General features: G+C 44.2%; 1 protein-coding gene and 1 long non-coding RNA gene across 3 annotated transcripts in view; one reads left to right on the forward strand and one right to left on the reverse strand.

The window, feature by feature from the left end:
* CFAP97 (cilia and flagella associated protein 97) overlaps positions 1-25406 on the reverse strand; it is a 238557-nt gene that overhangs the window by 45994 nt on the left and 167157 nt on the right. The gene's annotated exons all lie outside the window — the stretch shown is intronic.
* On the forward strand, positions 1856-23554 carry LOC115082484. The gene is made up of 2 exons (XR_003854185.1): positions 1856-2020; positions 22384-23554. It is a non-coding gene; the product is annotated as an uncharacterized LOC115082484 (long non-coding RNA).

Genomic DNA, 25406 nt, shown 5'->3' on the forward strand with positions numbered 1-25406 from the left:
ACGGGTACCTTCCATGCGACTTGCACCTCGCTACATTGGTCCCTTCTCCATCCTTCGGCAACTGGGTTCGGTTACCTATCAACTCTGCTTGCCAGCTTCCTTGAAGATTCATAATGCTTTCCATATCTCCTTACTAAAACCGTTAGTTCTGTCTTGGCCTTCCAGGAAGATACCCGAGGCTCCACCTCTGTCCGCAGAAGAAGATACTACTTACCAGGTACGCGAGGTCCTTGATGTCCAGAGACGGAGGCACAAGTGGGAGTATCTGCTTGCTTGGGAAGGCTTTGGTCCTGAAGAAAATTCTTGGGAACCCTCTACCAACATCTGGGATCAAGCAATATCACCGGGATCATCCCAAGAAACCCAAACCTCCGGGGAGGGGGCTTAGAGGAGGGGGTACTGTTATGAAAGTCGGCCGAACGGGACCGCAGCCAGACCTCTCCACCTATTAGCTCGGCCGACTCCGCCTCCTTAGACCCGGGAACCTCGCTTCAGCCGGCGGTTGCAGCTGGTGAGCCGCAACGTGGCCCTCCCTCCGGACCGCCATGCCTACACCACGTACAGGACGGCACGTCGGCGGCTCCTGCTCTGGCCTTCCTCCTGACCCCCGACTTCCCAGGCGCGTGCCCCACCTGAACCCTTTTCAGGGGTCACTGCAGGAGGGGCCCGGACTCCTCCCAAACCTGCAGGTATTTAAGGCAGGACCTGCTTCTCAGGCCTTGCCTTGGCTACTCATGGCTCTTGTTCCTGTTTGGATCCGCCGTCGTCTGTACCTGTTTCCTGTGTTCTGCTTCTCCCTGCCAAGACCCTTGCCTGCCTGACTTCGAGATACGCCGCCTGCCAAGACCCTTGCCTGCCTATTAGATAGGCTGCCAGCTCAGACCCTGGCCAGCTTCGCTACGAGGTACGCCCTCCGCCAACGTCCGGGCTTGCAGACCCTAGTTCACCTCCAGCCTGAGACCCCATGTAAGTCCAGCCAGCCCCAGTACCCAAGGGCTCAACATGCAGGGAACGAGGGATGGTAGTGGTGAAGGTCCCAAGGGGTCTTGGGTCTCCTATAGCCTCGCCTGCCGTCAGAAGGCTCCTCTGGGGCTCCTCCCCATTGGTCCCCTACTCCGCCGGCCCAAGGATCCACTCTTGTAATACTGGGAATCAACTGCAAGAAGTAGGAAAGCAGAAGTTTTTACCTACCACACACTGAGGAGGCACTGACTGCGAATGGGGACCCGATGATGGAAACGGGAAAAAGATTTTTTTTTCGCAAGAAAACAAGAAAAGAGCAGAGCTCCACAAACCGTGAGGCAACAAAGAGAGACTGAAGGGGGACCTCATATGGGCACATGGATAGTGGCATGCTCAGTGTGCCAGGCTCCATCAGATGATATCACCCACATGTGAGGACCACCATCCTGCTTGTCCTAAGAAAATGATGGTATATTAGGCCTACAAGGTCCATCCAGCCTACCTAACCCTGATGAGACACCACAGAGTCTATCCAAATTCAGGCTTTACCCTCACTTCTTGCATCCTAATCTGTTTGTAATCTACTCATCCAAACTGACCAAAACAATCGCAGGATCTAAGAATCCTCTCTGTTTATCCCAGAATTTCTTAAATTTTATAACTGTTTTGTACCCATTGTTCCACTGGGAATCTGTTCCAGATATCTTAATCCATCAACCTTCCTGTGAAGAAATATTTCTTTATGGAACTCCTAAGTCTGCTCCCTTGGAGTTGCATATTATGACCTCTTGTTCTAGAACATTTCTTCCCATGAAAAATCCTTGCTTCTTCAACATTAATACCTATGTGCCATTTGAATGTTTACCGTAATCTCTCTTCTTTTCTAGGGTATACACATTTAAATTCTCAAGTCTCATTTCATAGGACATCCGGTGTAGACACTGCAACAGTTTGATAGCCCTTCCCTACCTATATATTTTTGGAGATATGTTCACCAGAACAGAAACAATCCTCCAGATGAATTCTCAACAGAAGCATCACCACCTTATTTCTACTGGTAATACTTCTCCCTATATAATCTAGCATTCCTCTGGCTCCCATCACTGCCTTGGTTGCACTGTTTTGCTAACTTCAGGTCATATATGATCACTGTATACCTTACTCAAATGTGATCAAGTAGGAGAGATCCTACTATAAGAATCTAAATTACATATGTATGACAAACTAGATGTATGATAAACTCAGGGGGCTGGGTAACTACAACATTACTTGTATGAGGTTAGAATATTGCCCTGAGATGTTTTTATGATATGCATTCTTAAATGAGCTGTGAAAAATAGTATACAAGCATTTGCAATTATTTTATAAATAAAAGAGAAATGTTTCAGACTGTAACGTTTTAGCTGAGTATTATAAAGACTAGTACAAAATAAAAGGATTCAATTTCTAATATTCACTAAAAATAGTGCAGAGTTCTAGTAACCATATTGGTGTTAAAGAAAACAAAATCTTAATAGGCCATGATTCTACTTGTTAGATCAGGTAAGAATCAAATATGTTGCAGTACATGGGCTTTTGATATTAAAGAAGTTCAAAAAGGTTCTCATGGCTCTATTGACAGTTTTATCCCATCACTCTTTGAAGAGTGGATTGATTCCAGAGGACTATAGAAGGGTAGAGTCATCACAGGATCTCAGGGGTGGGTAAATTAATGGAGTTGATACAGAAGGAATACAGAAGGAAAGAATAGGGGAGTACTGAATATAGCGCAGTTGCTTACCTGCAACAGGTATTCTCCTAGGACAGCAGGATGTTAGTCCTCACAGATGGGTGACACCATCAGATTAAGCCCGGCACAGAAAACTTTTGTCAAAGTTTCTAGAAGCTTTGACTAGCACACTGAGCATGCCCAACATCCACATGAGGTCCCCCTTCAGTCTCGTAACATAGATAAAAATACGAACGAAAAATTAAAAACAACAAAATGCAGGAGAATCCAATTCTGCGGGGTGGTGGGTGGGATTCCTGAGGACTAACATCCTGTTGTCCTAGGAGAACACCTGTTTCAGGTAAGCAACTGTGCTTTCTCTTAGGACAAGCAGGATGGTAGTCCTCACAGATGGGTGAATACCAAGATCCAAGCTGACCCTGGCAACAACCAAGACCAACAACTACCGAACAAGGTGCCAACAGGCACAACAACTGCAGTGCCGTTGGTCAGTAGGGGGACAGCCTGGTTCTAAACAGGGGCCACAAGAAGGAAGAGTTGGGGTTAAACCTGGAAGAGATTGCATAGGACAGATTGGCCGAAGGCACTATATTGTCGACCATCTTTGTCCAAGCAGTAGTGGGTAGCAAAATTGTGCAGGGAACTCCACATCGCTGCCCGGCAAACATCGGCAATGGGAACTGCTTGCAGGTGGGTCACCAACGTTGCCATGGCCTTCACAGACTGAGCTTTGATTCAGCCTCTAAGATGAAGGCCAGCTTGTGCATAGCAGAAGGTGATGCAGTCCGCCAGCCATTTAGATATTGTCTGTTTGCCCACTGCAGTTCCCAGCCTGTTGTTATTAAAAGAAACAGAGTTGAGTGGATTGCCTGCAAATCACCATACATTCCAAATAGAAAGCTAGAGCTCTCTTGCAATCCAACATATGGAGAGCCCGTTCACCTGGATGGGAATGAGGCCTCGGGAAGAACACAGGTAAAACAATGGACTGATTGATGTGAAATCGGTCACAACCTTAGGTAGAAACTTGGGGTGAGTACGCAAAACATGCAATCATGAAAAAACCTTGTGTATGCCGGGTAAGTAATCAAAACCTGAAGCTCACTAATTATATAAGCCAAAGTGATCGCCACTAGGAATATAACCTTCCAGGTGAGAAACTTTGGGTCACAGGAGCGCAGAGGCTCTAAAGGAGGAAGTATGAGCCACACTAGGACAATGTTGAGGTCCCACGACACAACAGGAGGCTGAAGAGGGGGCTTTAGTTGAAGCAGACCCCACATAAAGCGACCTACTAAAGGCTGCACCGATATGGGTGAGCCAGTGACACCCCGATGGTACGTGCTAACCGCACTTAGATGAGCCTTGACCAATGTGGTGTTAAGCCCAGAATCGGAAAGGTGCCACAAATAGTCCAAGAACCTGGAAAAGGGCAGGTGAATGGATCTAAGCCATGCCCCGCACACCAAGCGGAGAATCTCTTCCATTTCAACCTGCAAGACTTCATGGTGGAAGGCTTTCTAGAAGCCACCAGCAACTGGAATACATGTTCGAGAGGTCCAGGGGCTGAAAGACTAGGTGCTCAACATCCAAGCCATGAAGGCCAGTGTCCGGAGGTTTGGATGGCGCAGATTGGGCACTGTCCCCAGTTTGATGGGATCTCTGATCTTGGAGGAGAGGGAACCAGACCTGGGCAAGTAGGGCACCACGAGGATCATGGTTCCTCGGTTCTATTGAAGCTTCAGAAAAGTTTTCAAGAGGAGGGGAAGAGGAGGATACGCGTACAGGAGGCCTTTTCCCCAGTGAAGGGAGAAGGCGTTGGAGGCTTGACGTCTGTCCCACACCAGGGGGGGGGGGGACTCCGTGGGAGGCCGGAAGGTCTGGATAGAGGCTTGGGGAGTTGAGGCTTTTGGGATGCATCTTCCTCCTCGGAGGACCCAATAATGGGGATTGCTCCCAAGGGAGGCATCGGTGACTGTTAGGGAGCTGAGGGTCTCTCAGGTAACGGCTGCTTCAAGAGGGCGCCCAAGAAGACGTCCAGAGGCTCGAGCAGGGGCACCAGGATAGATGACAGAGGCTCTGGCAATGGTATGGGGGCCGGTGGCAGGGGTGGCTCAATGCTCCGTAGGGCTCAGAGCACTGCCCTCTGCGGTCCGGTGAGGGCAGGACTGAAGGAAGGCAACGAGGTATCACCGGTGCCTCCTCACTTCTTTGAGGGGGCACAGTGCCCAGCACAGATATTATTGGGGAATGCCTGGGACTCCTAGGTTTATTGGAGGATGGGGCTTCCGTACCATGGGGTCACTTCGGTGGCGGTATGGCAGCCGCTGACACCGTACCGGAACTTGAGCCATGCACAGACAGCAACTGGTGTCGATCCTTGTGGGATCTCCCATGGTGCTCGACCCGATCTTTCCCTGGCGCCGAGGAGGCAGAGGATCCCGATGTCCTGGAAACCGGTGAGACCATGGGGGATTGGTCACAGCCCCTCAGTCTATAGTTGATGCCATTGCTGGTGTGGCAAGGGGGAGCGTATAGAGTGGTTCCCCTCAACTGTCGGGTGTTGATGACTGATGTGGGTATGGATGGAGCAGATTTTTTTGAAACAAAAAGTTTCTCCATTTTGTAGAGGTGAGCATGACTGCCCTTGGGTGTCATTTGGTAACACAGTTGACACCATCAGACGTCGTGTAATGCCCCCAAGCAGAGGATGCAAACCTCATGCAGATCCATTATAGACATGGTCCACAGGCACTGGGGGCACCGACGGAAACCGGATGACGCCATGAGAAACAGCCAGCATGCGGTCAATGACCGGGAGCCACCAAGAAGTGGGATGCTGGGAATCGACCATGAAGAAGGCAGAAAAATGTTCACATACCACGCCAAGGCAGATACTCCAACTGTGAAGGGGGATGCGATGTTGGACAGAGAAAATTGTGAATTGAAAGCACAAAAAGGCAAAATAAGCAGAACTCCAAAAACCGTGAGGGAACTGCACCGTGGAAAAAGAGAGCCTGAAGGACTACCTCATGTGGACATGCGGATAGTGGCATGCTAGGCATGCTCAGTGTGCTAGTCAAAGCTTCTAGAAACTTTGACAAAAGTTTTCCGTGCTGGGCTCCATCTGATGATGCCACCCATCTGTGAGGACTACCATCCTGCTTGTCCTAAGACAAAGTGGGTTACAAAATCCAAAGTAGCATGATTTTACCTGATGAAAATCATGTTAAACTAATCTCATTAACTTCTTAGACTGTGTCTCCAAGTATTAGTTCAGGCATATTTAGATTTCATTAAATCTGCTGATATTGAACCACAAAGGATACCCTGAACAGCTTAGGTGTGAGTCCAGAGATGGTTGAATGGGTTAGAAATTGGTTAAGTGATTAAAAATCAAAGGGTTCCGATATATTAAGAACATAAGAACATGCCATACTTGGTCAGACCAAGGGTCCATCAAGCCCAGCATCCTATTTCCAACAGTGGCCAATCCAGGCCATAAGAACCTGGCAAGTACCCAAAAACTAAGTCTATTCCATGTTACTGTTGCTAGTAATAGCAGTGGCTATTTTCTAAGTCAACTTAATTAATAGCAGATAATGGACTTCTCCTCCAAGAACTTATCCAATCCTTTTTTTAAACACAGCTATACTAACTGCACTAACCACATCCTCTGGCAACAAATTCCAGAGTTTAATTGTGCGCTGAGTGAAAAAGAACTTTCTCCAATTAGTTTTAAATGTGCCACATGCTAACTTCATCGAGTGCCCCCTAGTCTTTCTATTATCTGAAAGAGTAAATAACCGATTCACAACTACCTGTTCTAGACCTCTCATGATTTTAGACATCTCTATCATATCCCCCCTCAGCCGTCTCTTCTCCAAGCTGAAAAGTCCTCCTAACCTCTTTAGTCTTTCCTCATAGGGGAGCTGTTCCATTCCCCTTATCTGTACCTTCTCCATCGCAATTATATCTTTTTTGAGATGCGGCGACCAGAATTGTACACAGTATTCAAGGTGCGGTCTCACCATAGAGCGATACAGAGGCATTATGACATTTTCCGTTTTATTCACCATTCCCTTTCTAATAATTCCCAGCATTCTGTTTGCTTTTTTGACTGCCACAGCACACTAAACCGACGATTTCAATGTGTTATCCACTATGACGCCTAGATCTCTTTATTGGGTGGTAGCACCTAATATGGAACCTAACATTGTGTAACTATAGCATAGGTTATTTTTCCCTATATACATCACCTTGCACTTATCCACATTAAATTTCACCTGCCATTTCGATGCCCAATTTTCCAGTCTCACAAGGTCTTCCTGCAATTTATCACAACCATAACATGTATAAAAGGGGTTTATATCAGTGGTGTACTTCAGGCATCTGTCCTGTTCAATATTTTCATAAGCAAGTTTTCAGAGAAAACTGTCTTTTCACAGATACCAAGATCTGTAAAAGGATTTAGTTTCCAGATAGAGTAGAAAAAATAAGGTGTGATGAAAAGAAGTTTTAGGCGTTGTTAAGTGCATGCAAAAATGTGAGTCTATGGCACTGCAACAAGAAAGGAAAGTGGAAAGCCTAGATGGGCCTTATAGTCCTCATCTGTCATCATATTCTGTCTCAGTGTTTTGCATCTGGATATGGGTTTTCATATTTCTTTCATAAGGAAGTCAATCACAAAAGTCAATTCCCCTAAGGAGGTCAATCACAAAATATTAAGCTGGTTCAAGTGAAATCACAGAACTACTAAGTTTGGGTCTCCCATACAAAAAAGTTCAGGCAATGCAGAAATTCTTAACATGAAGCATAGAGTATGATGGCAAATAAAGACCATATGGCCCATCCACACCTCTAGCTTGATAATTCCTTCCTCTCCGTCAGAGATCATCTATGCTTATTCCATGTTCTCTTCAATTCTGATACTGTCCTTATTTATTTAAAAATTCTTATATCCTAAATCCAAACAAGGTGTCTATTGTGGTCAACAATTAAAACATGCAGAAGCTGTCCATGCATCCAACACTCTTTCTATAAAGAAATATTTCCTTAGATTACTCTCAAGTCTACCCTCTTTCACCATCATACTATGACCCTTCACTCTAGAGCATCCTTTCTGCTGAAAGAAGTCCGCCTCCTATGCATTATTCTCCAGGGTTTAGATTAGAAAGGTAATTTTCAAACAGCCCACATAATGGTTAATCTGCATTAACATTGTATACACAGATTTTACTGAGTATTTTGAAAGCAAATTTAATGCTCATAAGTTCACTTTGAAAATCCATGGGTAACTGGCTGTCTACACATTTTACTTAAAGTAACATTACACCTGCTCTTCAGTAGGCTTTAACTTACATGGACATGCACATACTTTCAAAAATCCAAAAGTATTTGTGGACGTTCTAGCTCTGCCCCTAGCGACCCCCCCCCTCCCCCCCCCCCCCGAATGCATTTCACATGTACTTTTACACAAAGAGAGCTCTGGGCTATTTTAGTAAGCCATTTACAATTATAAAGCTCCTCCTCTTAAGTCTATTCCCTTATTCTTTATGATGAAAACTTGACCATTTTTAGTAGCTGCTCTCTGAACCAACCCGATTCAGTTTATATCCTTTCATACATAAGTAGTAACATAGTAATGATGACAGATAAAACAAAATTGTTCGTCCAGTCTGTCAGCAAGCTGCTTATGATTGTAAATGCCCCTCGATACAGGTTACCCCCAAGCCTTCTGTTAAGGGTAATAACTGCCGCTCATGTAGGTTACTCAGTTAAGGAGTAATAACTTTCAAGATTTGTGTTAAGGGTAGTTAACTGCTGTTCTGTGTAGGTTATCCATATGCACCCTTTTCTTAATTTCCAACCTCTAGTCTCTAGAGATCCGCAGTGTTTATCCCATGTCCTTCTGAATTCATTTACTGTTTTCATTCTCAACACCTACTCTGGGAGAATATTCCAGGCATCTACTACCTTATCCATGAAAAAATATTTCCTGATGTTGATTCTGAGTCATTCCCAGGAGTTTCATTTCATGACCCCTAGTTCTACAGTTTTTTTTCCAATGGAAAAGTTTGAATTTCAAGCATCATTAAATTTTTTCAGGTATCTGATAGTCTGAATCATATCTCCCCTGCACCACCTCTCTTCCAGGGTATATATATTTAGATTTTTCAGCCTCTCCTTATAAATCTTCCAGTTCAGACCACACATCATTTTGGTTGCTCTTCTCTAGATCGCCTCCTTCCTGGTCTCTATACTTTGAGAAAAGGTATCCAGAACAGAACACAGTACTCAGGGTCAGGCAGATCAAGAGGTCCCTGGTTCAAATCCAGGGGCTCCCTTTCAAACCATAATTTGGATGGTATGCATCCTAGGGTACTGAAGGAACTAAAAAATGAAATTTCTGATCTATTAGTGAAAATTTGTAGCCTATCATTAAAATCATCCATTGTACCTGAGGACTGGAAGGTGGCCAATGTAACCCCAATATTTAAAGAGGGCTCCAGGGGTGATCTGGGTAACTATAGACCAGTGAGCCTGACTTCAGTGCCGGGAAAAATAGTGGAAACTATTCTCAAGATCAAAATCGTAGAGCATATAGAAAGACATGGTTTAATGGAACACAGTCAACATGGATTTACCCAAGGGAAGTCTTGCCTAACAAATCTGCTTCTTTTTTTTTTGAAGGAGTTAATAAACATGTGGATAAAGGTGAACCGGTAGATGTAGTGCATTTGGATTTTCAGAAGGCGTTTGACAAAATCCCTCATGAGAGGCTTTTAAGAAAACTAAAAAAATCATGGGATAGGAGGCGATGTCCTTTTGTGGATTACAAACTGGTTATAGGACAGGAAACAGAGAGTAGGATTAAATGGTAAATTTTCTCAGTGGAAAAAGGTAAACAGTGGAGTGCCTCAGGGGTCTGTACTTGGACCAGTGCTTTTCTATATATAAATGATCTGGAAAGGAATACGATGAGTGAGGTTATCAAATTTGCGGAGGATACAAAATTATTCAGAGTAGTTAAATCACAAGAGGATTGTGATACATTACAGGAGGATCTTGCAAGACTGGAAGATTGGGCATCCAAATGGCAGATGAAATTTAATGTGGACAAGTGCAAGGTGTTGCATATAGGGAAAAATAACCCTTGCTGTATTTACACAATGTTAGGTTCCATATTAGGATTACCACCCAGGAAAAATATCTAAGCATCATAGTGGATAATACTTTTAAATCGTCGGCTCAGTGTGCTGCAGCAGTCAAAAAAGCAAACAGAATGTTAGGAATTATTAGGAAGGGAATGGTTAATAAAATGGAAAATGTCATAATGCCCCTGTATTGCTCCATGGTGAGACCGCACCTTGAATACTGTGTACAATTCTGGTCACTGCATCTCAAAAAAGATATAGTTGTGATGGAGAAGGAACAGAGAAGGGCAACCAAAATGATAAAGGGGATGGAACAGCTACCCTATGAGGAAATGTTGCAACTGTCCCTTCCCGATGGCTTCAATCCGCCTACCTTTCTTTCTTTGCACCTTCCCTTGCTATGGATGGAAGCCTGGATGCCGTGGCGTCTGCCTGCCATCCTCTCTCCAGTATCCCCGGACCGGCTTGGGCGCTGCCTCCCGCCATGTTCCTCTGGTACCTTACGGCGCGTGCACCGCGCGGCCCTCACTCTTATTTTCTACTTGGCGCAAACCTCAGGGCCGTCCCCCTGTGATGACGTCACGCTGCCCGGATATTTAAAGCCTACGATGTTTGGTAGCCTTTGACTTAGCAAGGGGTAATCTTACAGATGGGATTCACTCTCCGTACCCAGCTACTCTGCCTCTCCAATTTCCATTGAACTCTTAACGCTAACAGGGTACCCGCTCCTCGGGGGCCTCACTTGCTTTTCAGGTCGCTATCAGGAAACCGGTACTCGCTCCTCGAGGGCCCATGTTCCCTGACTTGCTGCCTGCTCCTACCTTCTCTTCTGCCTGGAAGGATTTGCTATCTTCAACACCAGTGAGTACTACCATCTTCACCTCAGAGCTGTTCCCTGGAACCAGGTACTCGCTCCTCAAGGGCCTGCCTCCGTTCCAGCCCTAGTTCCATTTTCTACGTGGAACCGCTGTGTGAGTACATTACCTTCAAGCCTCTCAGCTCTCAGGGATCAGGTACTCGCTCTTCGAGGGCCTGCTCTCCCTATCCTGGGGTTCTCCATACTGGGGCTTTGTGCATATTCCACTGTCCCAGTTCTTTCCACTACAGCACTGCTACCGGAGGAGTCGCTGTTCCAGCGCCTGAGGGACACTAGCCCAGCCGGGCTACTTCTACTGCTCAATACTGCCACCTCTAGTGGCTTCATTACATTGTCTAATAAAAGATCAATCTCTGTGTTTGTGTGTCCTAAGCTGAGCCTGACCTGGGGCCCCTCATGGGACTTCCCCCATGGGCGTGGTCAGCTGCCACAGTGTCCAAGAGTCCACTCAAACCTCACTAATTATAACAGATTGCTAACTCCATGGATTCGGCACAGCTCAATGCCTTGCAGGCCGTCCCTGGCCTGGCCCTGCGCATTGCTAAACAACAAGACGCTTTGGAGAAACTCACTTCAGTGTTTCATCAGCTACAAGCACAGAATAAGCAAGGCGCTACTTCCAGTAACGAAGGTCAGTTACCTGAACTAACTATAAAGACTATGGTAACTCTGGCTGCTCCAGTTCGTTTCTCTGGAGAGATTAAAAGAACTAGAGGTTTCCTAAACCAATGCTGGATGCATTTCACATTGCAGCCTGCACACTTCCCCACAACCTATGCCAAGACTACTTAATTTCTATCTTATCTTGATGGAAGGGCCTTGTCTTGGGCTTCAACGCTGTGGGAATGTAAGGATCCAATCCTGCAGGGTATTGATGGATTTCTAGAATTATTTAAATCCGTTTTTGATGATCCTGCTCGAGTGACTTTTGCTGGTTCTGACCTGGTGGACCTGAAGCAAGACAACCGACCACTGGCTGATTTTGCAATAGAGTTCAAGACTCTTGCTACAGAATTATGCTGGGAAACTAGGTGCCTGAAAATTCTCTTCTTCAGAGGTCTAAATACCCGGTTGAAGGACGAGCTTGCCACTCGTGAGACACCTGACTCGCTGGATGAACTAGTGGCTTTGGCTACTAGAATTGACCACGGGCTTCATGATAAGGTGAAAGAACTCAAGCCTACTAAAGGACCGGTTCAGAAGGAGACTCGTGCTAAACTTGCACTTCGGATGGTTCCAGCAGTACCTGTTGCCAGTGGAGAAGACCCGATGCAACTTGGTCGCAGTCATTTGACTTCAAAAGAGAGAAGACTTCGGAAGAGGATTGGCTTATGTATGTACTGTGGGCAAGCTGGTCACGATGTCCCAACATGCCCTATTCGTTCAGAAAATGGACGGGCCTAAATCCTGCAGGAGAACTGTTCTTAGGCCTTACGTCTTCTCCTCCGCTCTCTCTACCAGTCTCCCTGACTTGCGGACCGTCTACAATCCAAACTCTTGCCCTTGTGGATTCGGGGGCAGGAGGCAACTTTATACTTCGACGTCTAATGGAACATTTGAGGATTCCCCTCGTTACTTTAGAAGCTCCCACTACTCTTGTCATCCATCCATGGAGAGCCTTTGCCCGGTGATGTGACTTTTCGCACCGAACCAATGACTCTTCGCACCGGAGTCCTCCATACGGAGACAATCCCCTTCTTTGTGTTAGAGAAGGCCATGTACCCTATCGTTCTGGGGTTACCCTGGTTGCAGTTGCATTAGCCTCAAGTCGACTGGTCCTCCTTGGAACTCTCCCGCTGGGGCCCAGGCTGTCATGGCAGTTGCCTCTAGGAAGTTTCTCCTGTTCTCTGCATGCCTACAACTCCAGTGATGGCAGGACTGCCGCCTCAATATGCATCATTCAGTGATGTGTTTTCCAAAGAAGCTGCTGACATCCTCCCTCCACACAGATCTTATGACTGTGCCATTCGGCTGAAACCATACACTGAACCTCCTAAAGGACATGTCTATCCACTCTCTGCAATAGAGAATAAAGCTATGCCCGAGTACACTGAGGAGAATTTACAGAAAGGTTTCATTAGACCTTCAAAGTCGCCAGCCGGTGCAGGATTCTTCTTTGTGGGGAAGAAGGACGGAACCTTACATTCTTGTATCGACTATCGAGGTCTGAAGAAGATTACAATTAAAGACCGCTACCCCCTGCCTTTAATCTCAGAGCTGTTTGACCAGCTTCAGGGGCCCAAGATATTTTCGAAACTTGACCTGAAGGGGGCCTACAACTTAGTTCGGATTCGCAGTGGTGATGAGTGGAAAACAGCTTTCAACACTCGAAATGGTCATTTTGAATACTTAGTAATGCCCTTCGGCCTGTGCAATGCACCCGCTGTGTTCCAAAACATGATGAATGACATTCTGCGGGATTTGCTGTACAAGAGTGTCGTAGTGTACCTAGATGACATCCTGATATTTTCTCAGAATCTGTCTACTCATCTAGAAGACATCAAACAAGTTCTACTAAGACTCCGAGAACACTGACTCTACGCCAAGCTATCCAAGTGCAAATTCCATAAAGACTCCGTGTCTTTTCTTGGCTACATTGTGTCTAAAGATGGCTTCCAGATAGATCCCCCAAAATTAGAAAGTATCAAGAATTGTTGCCAACCTACCAGCCTGAAGGCCCTGAGACTATTTTTGGGGTTCACCAATTACTACAAAAGCTTTATAAAGAACTATTCTTCTTTAACGGTGCCCTTGACTGCTATGACCCAGAAAGGGGCCAATGCTTCTAAATGGTCTGCGGAGGCCATTTCCGCGTTCGAAGATTTAAAGACTGCCTTTTCCACAGAACCATGCCTAAGTCATCCGGACTCCAACAAGCCATTCATCGTAGAGATTGACACCTCTGACGTCGGTGTGGGGGCTGTTCTGCAGACTCCAAGTCCTTACATCCCTGTTCTTTCTTCTCACGACATTTCTCTCCGGCAGAGAAGAATTATGGGATCGGTGTCAAAGAGCTCCTGGCTATTAAGTTGGCATTCGAGGAATGGCGGCTTTGGCTCGAAGGCGCTCAACATCAAATTACCGTATTTATGGACCATAAGAATCTAGAGTATCTCCGCCATGCGCAACTTCTTAACCATAGACAAGCTAGATGGCCCTTATTTTTCAACCACTTTGACTTCTTGCTCAAATATCGCCCCGGAGACAAGAATACCAGAGCTGATGCCCTATCACACTCCTTTCTCTCAGAGGATATACCGGAAGAACCGCAGCACATAATCGACCCGAAGAAAGTCGTCTTAGCGGCTACTCATTCTGTGCCTGCTGGTAAAACCATTGTGCCAAAGCATCTCAGAAAGAAAGTGCTCTATTGGGCGCACGATTCCAAGCTGGCTGGCCATCCTGGTCAACGCTGAAGCTTCTGAAGTATTATTGGTGGCCAACTATCAAGGAAGATACACACTCCTATGTGGCATCTTGTGCCAACTGTGCCAAGCACAAACCTACTTCTGGCCAACCGTGGGGATTGCTGCAACCGCTTCCAGCTCCGAAACAGCCCTGGACACATATCGCTACTGATTTTGTAGTTGATCTACCCCTTTCTGGAGGTATGAATACCATCTGGGTCACAGTGGACCACTTCAGCAAGATGGCCCACTTCATGGCACTACCTGGCTTACCCTCAGCCTTGGAACTTGCGAAGCTCTTCATAGTCCATATCTTTCGCCTCCATGGCTTACCAAAGCACAGTCTCGGATCAAGGATCACAGTTCACGGCAAGATTCTGGAAGGCCCTGGGCAAACTCTTCGACATCTCTCTAGATTATACATCTGCCTATGATCCTCAATATAATGGCCAAACAGAACGGATGAATAGGACCCTGAAACAGTTCATTCGGGCCTATGTGAGTTGTCATCAGAATAACTGGGCAGAACTGTTACCATGGGCTGAATTCGCCATTAATTCTCATCCAGCAACATCAACTGGATCAACACCATTTGAAGTGGTATATGGACGTTCACCCATCACCGCCACTTTCACTGAAGCTCTCAGTGACGTCCCCAGCAGCTCAATCCACTGCTGAAGAAATCCATCAATTATGGACTCAGACGAAAGCAATGCTACTCAAAGCGAGTGATCGAGCCAAAAGGTTTTATGATGCTCATCATTCCAAATTGCCTGTCTTTCAACCTGGTGACAAAGTCTGGCTATCCACTAAGCACCTTAGACTGAAGTTACTCTTCTCTCGATTTGCTTCTTGCTACGTTGGACCATTTCCAATCCTCCGACGTCTTGGCAATGTTACCTAAAGTCTGAAGTTACCACCTGGATTGAATATCCATAATGCTTTTCATGTTTCACTTCTGAAACCACTCATCATCAGTGAATTTGCTTCCAAATCTCAGGAACCATCTCCTATCAATGCAGAAGATGACCTAGAATACAAGGTTGAAGCCATTCTTGATGTCCGCAAACGAGGCAAAACCTAGGAATACCTTCTCTCTTGGGAAGGTTTTGGCCCCAAAGACAATTCTTGGGAGCCTCTGGCTAATATCCTTGACAAAGAGATGCTCCATCAGTTTCATCTCTCGCATCCTTGGAAACCAAAACCTGGTACCCGCAGAGGAGATTGCCCTTTGAAGGAGGTACTGTTGCAACCATCCCATCCTGATGGCTTCACTCTGCCTACCTTTCTTTCTTTGCACCTCCTCTTCCTATGGATGGACGCCTGCTGCCACGGCGTCTGCCTGCCGTCCTCTCCGGTGTCCCCGGACTGGCTTGGGCGCTGCTTCCCGCCATGCTCCGCTGGTACCTTAGGGCAAGCGCACCGCACGGCCCTCAATCTTATTTTCTACTTGGCGCGAACTTCAGCGGCGTCACCCTGTGATGACGTCACGCTGCCCGGATATTTAAAGCCTACGATGTTTGCTAGCCTTTGAGTTAGCAAGGGGTAATTTTACGGATGGGATTCGCTCTCCGTACCCAGCTACTCTGCCTCTCCAATTTCCATTGAACTCTTAACGCTAACGGGATACCCGCTCCTCGGGGGCCTCACTTGCTTTTCAGGTCGCTATCAGGAAACCGGTACTCGCTCCTCGAGGGCCCATGTTCCCTGACTCACTGCCTGCTTCTACCTTCTCTTCTGCCTGGAAGGATTCACTATCTTCAACACCAGTGAGTGCTACCATCTTCACCTGAGAGCTGTTCCCTGGAACCAGGTACTCGCTCCTCGAAGGCCTGCCTCCGTTCCAGCCCTAGTGCCATCTCCTACGTGGAACCGCTGTGTGAGTACATTACCTTCAAGCCTCTCAGCTCTCAGGGATCAGGTACTCGCTCCTCGAGGGCCTGGTCTCCCTATCCTGGGGTTCTCTATACTGGGGCTTGTTCATATTCCACTGTACTCATTATTCTCAGTTCTTTCCACTACAGCACTGCTACCGGAGGAGTCGCTGTTCCAGCGCCTGAGAGCTACTAGCCCAGCCGGGCTATTTCAACTACTCATCACTGCCACCTCTGGTGGCTACACAACATTGTTTAAATAAAGATCAATCTCTGTGTTTGTATGTCCTCAGCTGAGCCTGTGGCCCCTCACGGGACTGCCCCCCGTGGGCGTGATCAGCTGCCACAGTGCCCAAGGGTCCACCTAAACCTCACTAATTATAACAGGAAAGACTGAAGATGTTAGGGCTGTTCAGCTTGGAGAAGAGACGGCTGAGGGGGGATATGATAGAGGTCTTTAAGATCATGAGAGGTCTTGAACGAGTAGATGTATATCGGTTATTTACACTTTCATATAATAGAAGGACTAGGGGCATTCCATAAAGTTAGCAAGTAGCATATTTAAGACTAATCGAAGAAAATTCTTTTTCACTCAATGCAAAATTAAGCTCTGGAATTTGTTGCCAGAGGATGTGGTTAGTGCAGTTAGTATAGCTAGGTTCAAAAAAGGTTTGGATAAGTTCTTGGAGGAGAAGTCCATTAACTATTAATCAAGTTTACTTAGGGAATAGCCACTGCTATTAATTGCATCAGTAGCATGGGATCTTCTTAGTGTTTGGGTACTTGCCAGGTTCTTGTGGCCTGGTTTGGCCTCTGTTGGAAACAGGATGCTGGGCTTGATGGACCCTTGGTCTGACCCAGCATGGCAATTTCTTATGTTCTTAGGCATCACCAAGGACCTGTACAAGGGCATTATCACCTTTCTCTTACTGTTTACTCCTCTCCATGCAGCCCAGCATCCCTCTAGTCTTAGCCCCCACTTTGTCACATTAATTTGCTGCCTTCAGATCACTAGACACTATATCCCTAAGGTCCCTCTCTCTCTTGGTTCATGCACATTAGTCTTTCTCCCCCATTGCATACAACTCTTTTGGATTACTGCATCCCAGATGCACAACTCTGCACTTCTTGACATTGAATCCCAATCGCTAAATCTTCAACCACTTTTCAAGCTCTCTTAAATCACTTTTCATTCTCTACTTCTTTAGATATGTCCACTCTGTTGTAGATCCTAGTATCATCCACGAAAAGACAAACATTCCACAATATCGCTCACAAACATATTGAATCCATTCCACAATATCGCTCACAAACATATTGAATAAAACTGATCCCAAAACCCATCCTTGTGGCACTCTACTTAACACTGTTCTCTCTTCATAATAGGTTCTATTTAAAATTACACTCTGTCCCTGTCAGTCAACCAATTTGAAATCCACGTTATCACCTTGGCACCCACTCCCAAGCTTCTCATTTTATTCATGAGCCTCCTATGTGGGACCATATCAAAAGCTTTGCTGAAATCCAAGTAAATTACCTCAAGTGTTCTTCCTTGATCAAGTTCTCTAATCATCCAATCAAAAGAAATCAGATTTGTCTGACAGGACTTTCCCCTGGTGAATCTGATGCCTTAGGTCCAGCAACTGACCGGATTGTAGATAGTTCACTACCTTCTCTTTCAGTAATTTTCCCCCCACCAAGGTGAGTCTAACCGGCCTTCAGTTTCCAGGCTCCTCTTTGCTACCACTCTTGTGAAGAATGATGACAACCTCTTCTCCAATCGTGTGGCACCACTCCTATTTCCAGGGTTCTATTGTACATGTCTTTCAGCAGACCTGCCAGCATACTGAGTCAGACCAAAGGTCCATCAAGCCCAGTATCCTATTTCCAGGAGTGGCAAATCCAGGTCATAAGTACTTGGCAGGATTCCAAAGAATAGATAGATTCCATGCCGCTTATCCCAGAGAGAAGAAGGATTTCTACAACTCCACCTTAATAATGGGTTATGGACTTTTTCTCCAGGAACTTATCAAAACTTTTTTTTTTTAATAGCTACACTAACAGCTTTCACTATATCCTCTGGCAACGAATTCCAGAGCTTAATTATGCGTTGAGTAAAACTATTTTCTCTTATTAGTTTTAAATGCACAACTTAGTAACTTCATTGTATGTTTCCTAGTATGTACTGTTTGAAAAAATTATCAACCATTCACATTTACTTGTTCTAATACACTCATTTTACAAATCTTTGAGCTCCTTCAGTATCTTGGGATGCATCTCATCTGGCCTCATGGCCTTGTTCACTTTCAGTTTTCCTAACACTTCCTAGACATCCTCTTCTGTAAAAGGGGTTGCATATACCAATTCCCATCCTTAGTCTTGTCAACCAGCAACAGTCCTTCTCCAGGGTCTTCTTTAGTGAACACGGAATCAAAGTATTTGTTTAATATTTCTCCTACTTCGTCTTTTTTATTAATTTTTTTTTTTACACATTGGTCCTGGTCACCTTTCAATTTTACTATACCAACTTGGGCCTTCCTCATTCTCTGATATATCTGAAAAATGTTTTTGAACATAAGAAATTTCCATACTGGGTCACACTGAAGGTCCATCAAGCCCAGCATCCTGTTTCCAACAGCGGCCAATCTAGGCTACAAGTACCTGGCAAGTACCAAACATTAAATAGATTCCATGCTACTAATGCTAGTAATAGCAGTGGCTATTCCCTAAGTCAACTTGATTAATAGCAGTTTATGGACCTCTCCTCCAAGAACTTATCCAAACCTATTTAAACCTAGCCATACTAATTGTCTTAACCACATCCTCCGGCAACGAATTCCAGAGTTTAATTGTGTGTTGACTGAAAAACAATTTTCTCCTATTTGCTTTAAAAGTGCTACTTGCTAACTTCATGGAGCGCCCCCCCCCCCCCCTACCCCCAGTCCTATTATCTGAAAGGATAAATAACAGATTCACATTTACCTGTTCTAATCCTCTCATGATTTTATTCCCCCTCAGCTGTCTCTTCTCCGAGCTGAACAGCCCTAACCTCTTTAGCCTTTCCTCATAGGGGAGCCATTCCATAAGAACATAAGAAATTGCCATACTGGGTCAGACCAAGGGTTCACCAAGCCCAGCATCCTGTTTCCAACAGAGGCCAAACCAGGCCACAAGAACCTGGCAATTACCCAAACACTAATAAGATCCCATATCACTGATGCAATTAATAGCAGTGGCTATTCCCTAAGTAAATTTGATTAATAGCCGTTAATGGACTTCTCCTCCAAAAACTTATCCAAACCTTTTTTGAACCCAGCTACACTAACCACATCCTCTGACAACAAATTCCAGAGCTTTATTCCATGCCCTTTATCATTTTGGTTGCCCTTCTCTGTACCTTCTCTGGTGCAACTATATCTTTTTTGAGATGCAGAGACCAGAATTGCACACAGTACTCAAGGTGTGGTCTCATCATGAAACAATACAGAGGTATTATGACATTCTTCATTTTATTCACCATTGTCTGCCTAATAATTCTTAACATTCTGTTTGCTTTTTGGACCACTGCAGCACATTGAGCAGACTATTTCAATGTATTATCCACTATAATGCCTAGATCATTTTCTTGGGTTGTAACTCCTAACATGAATATAACATCATCTAACTACAGCGTGGATTACTTTTCCCTATATGCAACACCTTGCATTTTGTCCACATTAAATTTCATTTGCCATTTGAATATCCAATCTTCCAGTCTCACAAGGTCCTCCTGCAATTTATCACAATCCAAATGTGATTTAACTTCTCTGAATAATTTTGTATCATCTAATTTGATCATCTCATTCATTGTATCCCTTTCCAGATCATTTATATATATATATTGAAAAGCACCAGTCCAAATACAGATCCTTAACGCACTCCATTGTTTACCTTTTTCCACTGAGAAAACTGACCATGTAATCCTACTCCGTTTCCTGTCTTTGTAATCCACAAAAGGACAGTCTCCTATCCCATGACTTTTTAGTTTTCTTAGAAGCCTCTCATGAGGGATTTTGCCAAATGCCTTCTGAAAATCCAAATACACCACATCTCCTGGTTCACCTTTATCCAGATATTTATTAGCCTCTTCAAAAAAATGAAGCTTATTTGTGAGGCAAGACTTCCCTTGGGTAAATCCATGTTGGCTGTGTTCCATTAAACCATGTCTTTCTATATGTTCTGTAATTTTGTTCTTTAGAATAGTTTCTATTTTTCCTAGCACTGAAGTCAGGCTCACCAGTCTATAGTTTGCTGGATCACCCCGGAGCGCTTTTTTAAATATCATGGTTAGATTGGCCATCCTCCAGTCCAATCGACAATTTTAATGATAGGTTACAAATTTTTACTAATAAGTCTGAAATTTCATTTTTTAGTTCTTTCAGAACCCTGGGGTATATACTATCCGGTCCAGGTGATTTGCTACTCTATATTTTGTCAATCTGGTCTACTACATCTTCCAGATTCACTGTGATTTGTTTCAGTTCATACAAATCATCACCCTTGAAAACTGTCTCTGGAACTGATAGCTCTCCAACATCCTCATTAGTAAACATGGAAGCAAATAATTCATTCAATCTTTCTGCAATAACCTTATCTTACCTCTCTGGCAATCTTTCTTCGTCTCCTTTAGCTTCACCAAGTATTCTTCCCTGTGTTTCTCTTTTTGGGATCCTATGTACTTCTTGAACGTTGTTCTTTTTGCCTTTATGTTTTCAGCTACTTCTTTTGAGAACCAGATCAGTTTCTTCTTCCTCTTAATTTTCTTTTCTAACATACAGATTTGTTGCCTTTGTAGCAGTTCCTTTTAATTTGGTGCACTGTTGATCTACCTCACCCATTTTCTTTCAGTCTTCTAGTTCTTCCTCCAGGTATGTCCCCATTTTGCTAAAGTCTGTATTTTTGAAATTCAAAACTTGGATTTTCGTGAGACTTCTTTCTATCCTGGCTATGATATCAAACCATATCAGGTGAGCAGCTACCTGGACATTAGAGACATTATTCTCATTTGTGAGTATTAGATCTAGTATCACACTCATCCACTATCTCAAAGGTGTGGTCTTCATAATCTACAAAGTAATCCAAATGTGTTCTTACCAAATACTTATAAAGGTAATATTACATTCTCTTTTCTATTGGCTGTTTATATTGGCAGTTGCTATGAATGGTTCAGCCCCATAGCACCCCAAGAACCATACCACAAGGACAAAAGTAGAGACATCAACTGGATATATGAGGCCACAGCTTTATTGCAAACACTATAAACACTACGTCCCAATACAGAAGTCACCTGATTACCAGTGACACAAACCATGTCCAACCCCGTGCCATCCACCTTCAGCCAAACAAGACAACCACCCTGCCAGAACCCCCCTGCCTTGTTTGCCAATCAAGCGGGCCACTGGCATATGATAGTGACGCACTTGTCTCATGTATCCCATACCCCAGCTATGGCCTTCCAACCCTAACAAAATATGTTTTCCAAAGCATCCTATAGCGTATTGTTGAAAAGATCATAACCTATGTTACAGATATATTCTATCCACTCGATACAGACCTTCTTATTAATTGTCCACCTAGTCATGTAAAATCTGGTGACCCCCCCCTCAACCTTTGAAACTGCACATCCACCTGCTGGTTTACTTTTTATGCCCTGCCTCCATAATTTATTCTCTCTTCATTTGATTCATGGGATGATATCTAACCAGAACAAACGTGTGGGGAAACAAGGAAGCTAGCTCCATCATGTCAATTATATACAAGATAAAGACCCAAGGTTGTTACCCACAAAATGTATTATCATGGTATCAGGTTTGGTGATTGTGTCCCTTCTGAATATCAGAACAGCAACAGCTTTACCTAGCGCATGCCATGCTTTCTCATCCATAAAATGTGCACATCGTGAGGAGCCAAGCCCAGAAGCAGTCCATAGTTACGTACTTGTGCCCTTTCATCTGCCAAATGGACAAAGGAGTGTGACAATCCAGACTTTCCTTCAGCCTTGGGGCAAATTTGTGTACAGAAGTTAAATTGTCAAGGTTAGGTGAATAAGCATGATCTAATCTGATGTATGTATTGGCCATGGAAGACTTCATTAACCCAATCCTTTGGATTTCTCCATGTGAAGACCCGCTTGAGCTGCAATGGTGCATGGGTATTGAAATCATTGGTAGTGAATCTTAACTTGGTCAGGGTCAAGGTCAGGAAAGCCAAAAACTGGCACCTAGGGAAACATGTTCATAATGGATCAGCAAATGCTTACCATCTGCAGGCTGTGAAGCCAAATAAATTCGCAATTTTTATTTATTTATTTATTTATATATATTTTTTTTTTTAACAGGACAAGTGACCTGAGATGCCACCTGTTTCAAAGCTTGGTGCCCCAACCTGAGTGATCTGTTTTCGATCTGTGGAGGATTATTTGAACGGAATGATCCAACATCTGAATGTTTTGTATGATGTTACCATGATAACCCATGTCCTTTTTGGATGCGGCCACCAATTCGCTCACCCTTAGTATGCCAAAAAAGACCAGTGAAAAAGTTAAATGGAAAAGAAATTCAAATTCAGAATCAGAAATGGATGGTAAATCATGTTACAATTGCACTAGTAAATCATGAGTAATAGGATGCCTCAGGTCTCGTGTAGGCCCCCACCTTCCTCGCCCAACCCTGTCAGCATCTTTTTCACCACAAATCTTGTGCCTTCATGAAGAAAGCCAATCAACCAAATGGTTGGTCACAGAACCCCCTCAACATAGCATTATCCTTTGCCAATGATATATATTTGACTGCAGCTTGATTGTCACACCAAACTGCTATGACAATCAAGCTGCAGTCACTGTTATCAAAAATTTAGTTACTGTAGAAGGGCCTTCTGTTTTGTCCAATAAAATACGTACTTAACTATGACCACTGTCAAGGCCATTAGACGTGGCCTAGACAGTGGTCACAGTTATACTCATGTTGGACATATCATCTACTTTTGACCACAAGATTCTTCTGTATTGATTGAAAGAATATGGCATCTCTGGCCAAGAACTGGCTTGGCTTACATCTTACCTCTCTAATCGATTTTCACAAGTCAGGGTGGAAGGCCAAAGCTCTATGAGGTACGCTAACTCTACAGGTGTTCCTCAGGGTTTGGTACTATCGTCACTACTATTTAATATCTATTTGGCAACATTTTGCAAGATCTTAGGATACAGATACAGAATTGTCATCAATGATATTCAGTTCTTCATCAAAATGAGTTCCCACTTGTTCTGATACAGTGAATTCAATCAGTATTTTTGTTTGTCGCCATTAAGCAGTGGCTGTAGCACAACAAACACTTAATTTTAGCTAAAACTGAGTTCATGGTTATTCAATGCTCTAATAGCTATAATGTCCCTACCTTCATAGTGTTGGATAACCTTAAATTCCCAAATTTGCCACATGCTAAAAGTACTTGTGTATGGATTGATTGCAAGCTGTCTTTTAATCATCATATAAAGACTATGGTCAAAGGTGTTTTTGTCAAGCTCAGAGTTCTTTATGGTTTAAAGATTTTACTAGAACCGGATGAGTTCAGATTAGTGGTTCAAGCATCAGTGTTGCCTACCTTGGACTACTGCAATGCCATCTATCTTGGTCTTCTGGACTCTGCACTGAAGTCCCTTCAACAGCTCAGTTGATTAGTGGTAAAAGTCCCTTCAACAGCTTGGTTGATTAGTGGTAAAAAGCATTCTGACCACTGACCACATTACATCTACCCTTTATCATCTTCAATGGTTACCTGCCTGCTATAGAGTACAGTCAAAAATACTGTTCCTAACACAAACTTCTCCGTATTTCTTCTCTGCCCTGGATAAAATTCCTGTTATGGGTATGGATATACCAACCTACTAGAAGCTTAAGATCTCAAGAAAGGGGAATCCTCGAGATGCCTACAGTACGATCAGCCAGACTATCAGCAACAAGAGACTGCTTTTTCGGTGGCTGCGCCTGCTATGTGGACCACCATGCCCGCAGCATTGAGACTAATGGAGTCTACTAATACACTTAAACAGCATTAAAATAATTTCTGATGGGTCTAATGTTTGCATAAAGTGATGCTTTGAACTTTAAGATTTCAGCTTCCAACATAGTTTCTGGTTATTGTTTTGTATTTTGTCTGTCTGCAATTATTATGTATATTTTATTTTGTAAATCGCTCAGGGCCTGTGTGTGAGCGATTAAGAAAATACAAATACAAAATATCTGTTTCAAAGCTTTTTACTTTAAATAACCAGTGTGACTACAATGGGGAATAATTTGAGAAAAGTAATGTTCTGTATCAATCCCACCTCCATCCATATTGTATGTCAAGGAACAGTGCAACAGGAGCCCTGACAATAGACCATAAAACCCCACCCTCCAGAGGCGAGTATATGCTCAGGTATGGCTGGAGATTGGTGGTTCCTCCCAGATAGAAATGCCATTAAATTTCTCAAGGAAAGATACCCATATAGCCAAGTCAACTTTGACAAGCTGTGTAATCCTGATAAAATGATGGAGGTTTACTGCTGCCCACAGTTGTTGCTGTTAATCTTTGTAAAAATGCCCTCCCCACTGGGATAACTCTGCATGCAAAATTCAGGCTGTCGATGAGAGACTGAATACTGGATAATTTCAACTTCTTGGCCAGCAATACATGATGTAACAGAGATCAGAGCTTCTGAAGCTTGTCACATGGCAATCTTGACACCATTTTGACTGAATTGAGTTCTGTTCTCAAAAATTTAATTACTGTAGATGGGCGTTTTGTTTTGTCATGAAGAGGAGGCACACAAACCTCCTTGGAGACATCATGGAATGCATGCAGCAGCAAAGAGCATGCTTGTGACTTGCGTGGCCCCACAAACAGAAAATCGAGGTGATGGATGATTTTATCTAAGTCCACTCTATGGATCATAAGTCAGTGCAGAAAGGAACTAAAAAGTTTGAAGTAGAAATATGAGATTGCACACCCCATCAGCATGTATTTATCAAAATAGTACATGTTGCGAAACTGGAAACCCAACAAGGGGAAACTGCATGAACGGACAGGCAGAAGCCGGAATGCAGATTTGATATCCATTTTCACCATAAGAGCACCCTGACCGCAATCCCACAATAAGGTTATTGCACTGTCGAATGATATCTATTGAGCTGTACACTCATCAGCTGGCAAGCGATCATTTACTGATGCTCCTTGCAGGCATGACAGATTCTGTGTGAACCTAAATTTACCTGGCGCTTTTTTAGGGACAACTGCCAAAGGCGACAGCATCATATCACTGAATGGTGGAAGCACAGAATGGGCCTGCCATCCTGCCTTGAAAAGAATGAACAGTTCTCGGAA

The sequence above is a fragment of the Rhinatrema bivittatum genome, chromosome 1 (assembly GCF_901001135.1).
Source record: "Rhinatrema bivittatum chromosome 1, aRhiBiv1.1, whole genome shotgun sequence".
In the NCBI taxonomy this organism is placed as follows: Eukaryota; Metazoa; Chordata; class Amphibia; order Gymnophiona; family Rhinatrematidae; genus Rhinatrema; species Rhinatrema bivittatum.